We start from the raw sequence: 9,235 nt of genomic DNA on the forward strand, positions 1-9,235 counted from the left end.
CAATATGGGGTGGGCAAATAGAGATATATGAGAATAAGTACATATCTTGGCCTTTACTGATGTGGCCAAATAAAAACAAAACTCATTGACTATCTACAATGACCACTTATATACTTCTTTGTACCTTTTTTTTTTTTTTTAAATCACATTTACGTAAAGTAAAACGTATCAGCTTGTAGGCAATGAATAGTTTAGACATCATAGTTAGGGATAAAACACTTTTTCTTCCCTCCTCTGCTTTCCATGAAGGGGTATTTTCCCTGAACACACCTCAACCCTTGCCCAACTCCTCACTCAGGGAAAGCAGGACGACTTATCAGAATCTGAATTTGGAATGAAGACTGGATGTGCATAGCTCAGCCACCTCCCTTCTCTTCTACCTTATAGCCAGATTGCCTGCATAAAATAATAGCCCAATATTCTTCTCCGGAATCTCCTGGAGATTTTACAGTGATATAAGTGCAATTGCGAAGCTTGTGATAGTTGAGATGCCTGTGGCTGAGTTTGAAATGTGATTTTGTGGTTCAGTAATAGGATGCCCCCTTGTTTCTGGACATTTAGAACAATCTATTATTATCTGAAGTCCTCTTGATATTTGGATTCCTATTTTTTTCGATTGCTTAGACTATCTCTGAAAGAGTTTCCAGCTAGGGTGAGCAATATTAAGACTCTTATTTACTGGATATCCTCAACAACTCCTCTCCCTGCAAACACCAACACTGAATTCCAAGTAGCTCAGAATACTTCTGAAATCATTGTTATAAAAATGTTTCATTGATTCTGATCAGTGATAAACCATTTATTGATCTACTATTTCCTACACATGAGGCAAGAAACAAAGTATAAGACATGAACCCACCTCATAAAGAATTGGCAATATGGGATGTCTCTCGTTGCAAAAAAGCTGCAATTTCATCAACCAAAATGAAAGCATCACATTTTTTGTTTCCTGTAATTGATTCTATTTGTTCTATAATTCAAATTTTTGCCAGTGCAAACAGAAACTTCCCATCTGACAGTAATGTATTTCCTCGATTAAACAGTCTTTACCCATTTATTAATGGGGTTATTTGTTTTTTGCTTGGTGATTTAAGTTCCTTATAGATTCTAGATATTAGGCCTTTGTTGGATGTGTAGTTTGCAAATATTTTCTCCCATTCTGTAGGTTTTCTGTTTACTCTGTTAATAGCTTCTTTTGCAGTGCAAAAACTCTTTAGTTTAATTAGGACCCACTTGTCAATTTTTGTTTTGTTGAAATTGCTTTTGGGGACTTAGCCAAAAATCCTGCGCCAAGGCCAACACTGAGAAGAGTATTTTCTAGGTTTTCTTCTAGGATTTTTATTCGGCCAACAAACGTATGAAAAAGTGCTCAGTATCACTAATCATCAGAGAAGTGAAAATCAAAACCACAATGAGATATTATCTCACAACAGTCAGAATAACTATTATTAAAAAGTTAAAAAAATAACAGATGATAGTGAGGCTGCAGAGAAAAAAGAACTATTATATGCTGTTGCTGGGAATGTAAATTAGTCTCTGTGGAAAGCAATTTGGAGATTTCTCAAATAACTTAAAACAGAACTCCCATTCGACCTAGAATACCATTTCCGGGTATATAGCGAAAGGAAAATAAATCATTCTATCAAAAAGACACAGACACACATATGTTCATTACCACACCGTTCACAATAGCAAAGACGTGGAATCAACCTAGAAGCTCATGAACAGTGGAATCAACAGTGGATTGGATAAAGCAAATGTGGTACATATACACCATGGAATGCTAGAATGAAATAATGTCCTTTGCAGCAACATGTATGCAGCGGGGACCCTTATCCTAAGCAAATTAATGCAAGAACCAAACACTGAATACTACATGTTTTCACTTTTAAGTGGGAGCCAAACATTGAGTACACGTGGACATAAAGATGGGAATAACAGCACTGGGGACTACTAACGGGAGGAGGAAGGGAGGGGGCCATGATGTGAAAAACTACTTATTGGGTACTATGCTTAATACCTAGGTGATGGGATCCCTACTCTAAATTTCAGCATTGTGCAATATGCCCATGTAGCAAACCTGCACATTTACCCGCTAAATCCAAAATAAAAGTTGAAATTATTTTAAAACATTTTAAAAAATAATCTTTAGTCTTTTCCATGGAAACATTCTATGAATTTAATGTCTACAGCCCCTATAATGACTTTCATTTCCCTCTTCTTTCCTAAGGTGGCTTTTCAGTGTAGCAAATGATTCTATGTGTGTCTCATATGCTCTTCTGTGTGTTGTCCTGTGGTCCATATACTCTCGTGTGGATCATCAGAAGCCTCTTCTGAGTTGTTTTCCTGCCTGGTGCAGTCTGGGGTTTGGGAATGGTTCCATAGCACCTACTACTGTCAATCATAAATATTACCATTTGCCTTCCATCATGAGGATTGTGCATTTTGCAGCCACACCAATCTTCTTTTCAATGCCACACTGATCTTCAGGTTTCGGGCATGGTGAATGGCCATCAACTCAGACAAGTCAACATGGAGTAACCTCAAGATCTCACTGCAGGTATGATGCTAAATTCATGTGGTCCAGGATATCTTTTGTATGAAGTTTCTCAAGACTACAGGTCTTCTGAAAATCCCCATGCTTTCTCACTTTACCCAACTCTTCTTTTTCAATTGTATTCATGGAAAATTCATTCATACCAAAATATAACAATTATGTTCAACAGTTTTTCATTATGCAAATTACTTTCCAAAAATAATCACTGCAGTTATTTTGGTACCATCTTTTCAGATACCTTTAGTGGCTCTTTACTCATTCAAGAAATAGTATTTATTGCCTGAAAGGGGTGGCAAAGACAGAGTTGAGTTTTTGAAAAACCAAATGAGTTCCTGGTTGGAACTTTATTTTTCATGGATTGTGAAGATACAGTATTCAAAGTAGAGATACTGGATTGTGAGAGCCATGTTTTTGAGAGAAAAGTAGACCTTTGGAGTTTTAAGCCTGGTTTTGGATATTAAGAGCTAAGGAGGCTAGAGGACTCAGAGGACAAGACTGATACCAGAAGCAGTAGCACAGGGAAGAACGCACAAGACTGTCAAAGTAATTTCCGGGGATAGATTTAGTGTAAATTGTGGGAGCAATGAGAACTGAGAAAAGTAAGTACGAGTTGGGAGTTGATAAGAATATTTGAGAGGGCTTTGAGCTTTTCCCCACCAATGGTGGGATTTTGCAGTGGGCCAGAACTCAACTAATTTCTCAGCTCATATAGGACTCCACTGGTGCCCACCCAGACCCCCTTCACTTACAGAGGCCCCATCGCACAGCTGCTCCAAGTTTTGTTTGCTGAGGCCCTTAGCTAGCCCCTTCTCAGAGAATTGCCTTCACCCAATAGGTATTGCTTCTCCCGCGATAGCACACTTCTCCACCTGTGCTTCTAAGAAGCAGCCTACAGCCAATGATTGATTGATTAAGGATACTTAAGCCCAGCTCCCTTGCCTCAAGGTGAAAGAAGTCTGTGGTGCTATTCACTTTCCACAGTGACCCTTGGAATTGCAGTGAGGCTGGACTTCAGCTAAAACCACACCACTTTTTTTCTAAGTTCTTTCTCTTCTCCTCCTTGCTTCTCTCACTCCCTCATAGTAACACTTCAGGGTTATTATAAATTCAAAAAATTAACTTTATTCCTCTGTAACTAAATTTGGCTTTGCATCACTTTCTACTGTTATCAGAAAACCTAATCTTGTTCAATCAAATTCAGTCACTTCTGGTTTAAATTCCATTAGGATTCCACTTCCATCTCTGCTTCTCCCTATTCTGAGATTGGAGAATGGGGGTATTGGATATAAACTTTTGTTGGCTTACATTTTCTTCCATGGACCTACATGGGAAGCAGTACAGAAGTACTGTACCACACAGGGAGTTGGGTGCCTGTGATTTAATGGTGCACTGCTTCTCATATGGCTTGGGGTAGAACGGGATGAAGGGGGCTTAGCCTCAACACAAATTCACCCTTTATCTTTTGAATCCCTGAGTGTCACCCAGATTCCATTCCATTGATAACAGCTAAGTTACATGAGTTTCCTAGTCAGCCTCTGCCCATGAAATGCATTCCTATCTCTCTTCCCACCTCTCTGTTGCCTTGAATAAAAATGCTTGTTTAAAATTGGAAAGCTTTGATTTATGAAAATCTATTTCTTTGACTCTGCTTGAAAATGCACAAAAGATAATCTCATGTATTTGCATCAAATGCTCCATCTTTTTTCTTTATGAGATCTCTTGCTCATCTTCAGGTGAAAAATTTTGATTGCTTTTTTTTATTGGTGTGGAAAATAGAAAAGGGAGACATGTTTTCCACACTGTCAGGTTTCAAAACTCTTAGTTATGCTAGTCAGTCATAGAAATAAACAGCTTTAAATTATTTTCATGCATATTTATATCCACACAGCAAAAAGTAAGTCAAGGAAGTGTTTTCTGTGTGAAGGTCAAGTGAATTAATTAATAGCTTCCTAGATATTGGCAAAATTTCATTTGACTCTTTCTTAAAGGTTGTAAATGGATTCCCTGTTATAGTATTGCATTGAATCATGATGATGGATCATCAGCAAAATGCCTGACTGGACCCTGGGATTAGGGGATTGGAAAATTGACAGGAGTTTCAATACTGTATCTCAGTGCCTTCTCGGGTAGCTGTTCAGGAAAGCAAGGCAAATCTTTGTTTTTGTCTTGGGTTGTGTGGTTTTCTATTGTTTTAATTATTAAATAAATCAGACGGACAAAATTTATAAAGGAAAAAACTAGTGGGCCCCTGTGTGCCCACCAACCAACTTAGACTATAAAGTTTTAAATATTCATCCCTCATCCCATTTCCCATATGTTTTTCTTCTTTCAAAGAAGCTACTAGCTTGTGATGTTTATGATTTCTACTCATAGGTAATAATTCTACTTATGTATCAATCAATAACATACAGGATTCTATTTTATGCTTTTAACCTTAAATGTTATCTACATATGGTGTTTCCTTCCACATTATAATGTTGTTTTTTAAATTCACATCACTAGATCCAACACTCATATTCACTTCTGTGTAGTGTTTCGTCGTAAGATGAATCCATCCTCTTTTAAAATTTTTTTTATTTTTAATTTTTATGAATACATAGTAAATGTGTATATTTATAGGATACATGAGATACTTTGATACAGGCATGCAATGCATAATAATCATATCAGGGCAAGTAAGGTATCCATCACCTCAAGCATTTATCATTTCTTTGTGTTACAAACAATCCAATTATATACTTTCAGTTATTTCTAAATGTACAATAAATTGTTAACTATAGTCCTCCCGTTGTAATATATATGATGACCTTATTTATTCTATCTAACTCTATTTTTATATCTGTTAACTATCCCCCGCACCCCTCACTACCCTTCCCAACCTCTGGTAACCTTTATTCTACTCTCAATCTCCATGAGTTCAATTGCTTTAATGTTTAGCTCCCCCAAATGAATGAGAACATGCAAAATTTGTCTTTCTGTACCTGACTTATTTCACTTAATATAATGTCATCTAGTTCCATCCATGTTGCAAATGACAGGATATCATTCTTTTATATGACTAAATAGTGCTCCATACATACCACATTTTCTTTATCCATTTGTCTGTCGATGGACATTTAAGTTGCTTGGTAGTGCTTCAATAAATGTGGGAGTGCAGATATCTCTTCAGTGTACTGATTTCCTTTCTTTTGGGTATACCTAGCAATAGGATTGCTGAATCATATGAGAATTCTAGTTTTAGTTTTTTGAGGAACTTCCAAACTGTTCTCCATAGTGGTGTACTAATTTACATTTCCATGATTGGTGTATGAGGGTTCTCTTTTTTGCACACTGTCTCCAGCATTTGTCGTTGGCTGTTTTTAGATAAAAGTCATTTTAACTGGGGCGAGATTATATCTCATTGTAGTTTTCATTTGCATTTCTCTGATGATCAATGATGTTTAGCACCTTTTCATACATCTGGTTGCCGTTCGTATGTCTTCTTTTGAAAAATATCTATTCATGTATTCTGTTCATTTTAAAATCAGATTATTAGATTTTTTTGCTATTGAGTTGTTTAAGGCTCCTTATATATTCTGGTTATTAATTCCTCGTCAGATAGTTTGCAAATATTTTCTGTGGGCTGTCTGTTCACTTTGTTGACTATCTGTGGTGCAGAAGCTTTTTAACTTAATGTGATCCCATTTTTCCACTTTTGCTTTTGTTGCCTGTGTTTTGGAGTTATTACTTAAAAAGTGTTTGTCCATGCCAACATCCTGGACAGTTTCCCCCAACATTTTCTTTTAGTCTTAATAGTTTTAGAGTTTGAAGTCTTAGCTTTCAGTATTTAATTCATTTTAACTTTACTTTTGTATATGTTAAAAGATATGGTTCTAGTTTCATTCTTCTGCATATGGATATTCAGTTTTCCCAGCACTATTTATTGAAGAGACAGACTGTCCTTTCCCCAATGTATATTCTTGGCACCTTGTCAGAAAAGAGTTTGCTGTGAATGTATGAATTTATTTCTGGGTTCTATGACTGTTCCATCAGTCTATGTGTCTCTTTTTGTGCCAGTACTATGCTTTTTTGGTTACTATAGCTCTGTAGTATAATTTGAATTCAGGTAACATGACTCCTCTAGCTTTGTTCTTTTTGCTCAAAATGGCTTTAGCTATTTCGGGTCTTTTGTGGTTGCATATACATTTTAGGATTTTTTTTTCCTACTTCTGTGAAGAACGACATTGGTATTTTGATAGGAATTGTATTGAATCTGTACATTACTTTGGGTAGTATGGATATTTTAACATTGAATCTTTTAATCCATGAACATAAAATTTTTTTCTGTTATTTGCATTCTTTTCAATGTCTTTCATCATTGTTTTATACTTTATGTTGTAAAGATCTTTCAACTTTTTGGTTGAGTTTAATTGCCAGGTTTTTTTTGTTTTTTTGTTTTTTTTGGTAGTTATTGTAAATGGATTGCTTCTTTATTTCTTTTTCAGATTGTTCATTGTTGGCATATATAAATGCTACTAATTTTTGTATGTTGATTTTATATCCTGCGATTTTACTAAATTTGTGTATCAGTTCTAAGGTTTTTTTGGTAGAGTCTTTGTTTTTTTCCAAATATAAGATTGTATTATTTGCAAACAAGGATAATTTGACTTCTTTCTTTCAAATTTGGATGCCCTTTATTTTCTTCTCTTGCCTGATTGCTCTAGCTAGGACATCAAGATTTATTCTCTCAATGATCACTGAGAGATTGAGGCTGTTTCCACTTTTTGCTACTGCAAATAATGCAGGAATGATAATTTTACATCTCTCTTCTTATGTTTATTGGCAATAGACTTTCTAGAATACGTGTTGTCAATTTTACTAGTTACTGCCAAAGTTTTCCAAAATGAGGGCACCAGTTTGTTCTATCACAATTAGTGTAGGAGATTCTCATCATTCCATCTTCTTAGCAAAATCTGTCATACACTACTTTTTACTGAACTAATGGGTATATAATTGTTTTTCACAGCTGTTTTAATTTCAATTTCTTGGATTATACCTAATGTTAGGCAACTTTTCATATATTTATTGGGCATTACTTTCTTCTTGCTTGTGAATTGCTTGCTTATATATTTTCTTAATGCCTAATTTAATTTAATTTTCTTCTTATTGAGTTGTCATCATTTATATATCATATATATATCATATATATATCTTTGTAGTAAGCCTGATAACATATTCATTCAAATATTGTCTTGATCTCTGGCTTACATTTTACTTGGTGTAGAGTATCTCATGAAGCATTTATCTGTTTTTATTTATGAAGTTTTTATTTATTGTATCAGTTATATATTGCCTTATAACAACACACTCTAAAATTCAGTAGCGTAGATTATTTGTTTGCTCCATTCTGTGGATTGGCAGTGTGGGCAGGAATCATGCCTGCTCTCTGTGGCTTTGGCTGGTCTCACTCGTGTTTATGGTCATGTGGCAGGTCTGCTGGGGAACAGCTGGTCCCAGATGGCCTCACTCATATGTCTAGCTGTTGGCTGGAACATTTAGATGAGGTACCTTTGTTCTCCTCCATGTGGTTCCTCCCCCTGATTGGCTCAGGCTTTCTCTCTTAGCAATGTGGTTGCCAGAGGGTGGTGGTGCAAGCTTCATTTCTCTTGAGGCCTCAGCTCGGAAGTCGCCCACATCAGTCCCAGTGCTTTTGATTTCTCAAAGCAGCCACAAGGCCAGCCCAGATTCAAGACGTAGTAAAGCTACAGATTCCCTCTGCATCTGAATGGGCAAAGCTTCAACATCACACTGTGAAAGGAGATATGACAGAATAGAAAGAATTTAAAATGTAACTTAGTTATACTTAGAAGGTATGTATCAATATTTTACTTTAAATTCTGTAACTTTTGTATCTTGAATAAAAATCCCCCCACTCTAATTTCATAAAGATCTTACTTGCTTTTTTTCTAAATTTATTAGAGTTTTTTTTTTTTTTATCTCTAGGACATTTAATCCAGCTGAAATTGATTTCTGCGTATGATGTGAACTAATCTCATGTTTTCTTAATGAGTAACAAGCTTTGTCAGTAGCATTCATTGACTGGTCCATCATTGCAGTGGTAGTTTGTGATGGCACTTCTGTCATATTTAGCAATAACATTGATTAAGCAGAATTCATGAGGCACCAGCAGGTAAGAAGAACTTTATTATTTTCTTCCAATGTGCTTTCAAACACATTCACTTCCCTAAGAACCAGCTATGGAAATATCAAGAACTGAAGCAGATAGATGTCAAAATATCAGCCTTCTTGCTGGATAAAAGCAGGATTAAAGGACATGACCTAGATGTTTAACATCAATGGGCTTGTTAACCCCGAGCTCCCAGAGAGACTTGCCAACCTACCCAGAGCTGCGCTCAACAGTCACATTTACTCTGAAGGAAAATTGCAATGTACTCTCCTGCTGGACTGGATGGACTAACTACTGAATGGAGACAGTGTGAGAGACAAAAAATGTCTGGAGAAAATTGTAATGCTTGAGTATAAACAAGTAAATGATGAGACTTTCTCAGATTTTTATCCAAGGGAGAGGTTAACTTCATTTTGCCCTACATTATTGGAACTACTGTTACTAATAATCACAATAGCTAACCATTTCGAACACTTATCATGTGGCACCTACATTATTGGAACTACTGTTAC

This window comes from Mandrillus leucophaeus, unplaced genomic scaffold (genome assembly GCF_000951045.1).
Source record: "Mandrillus leucophaeus isolate KB7577 unplaced genomic scaffold, Mleu.le_1.0 Scaffold116, whole genome shotgun sequence".
NCBI classification, from domain to species: domain Eukaryota; kingdom Metazoa; phylum Chordata; class Mammalia; order Primates; family Cercopithecidae; genus Mandrillus; species Mandrillus leucophaeus.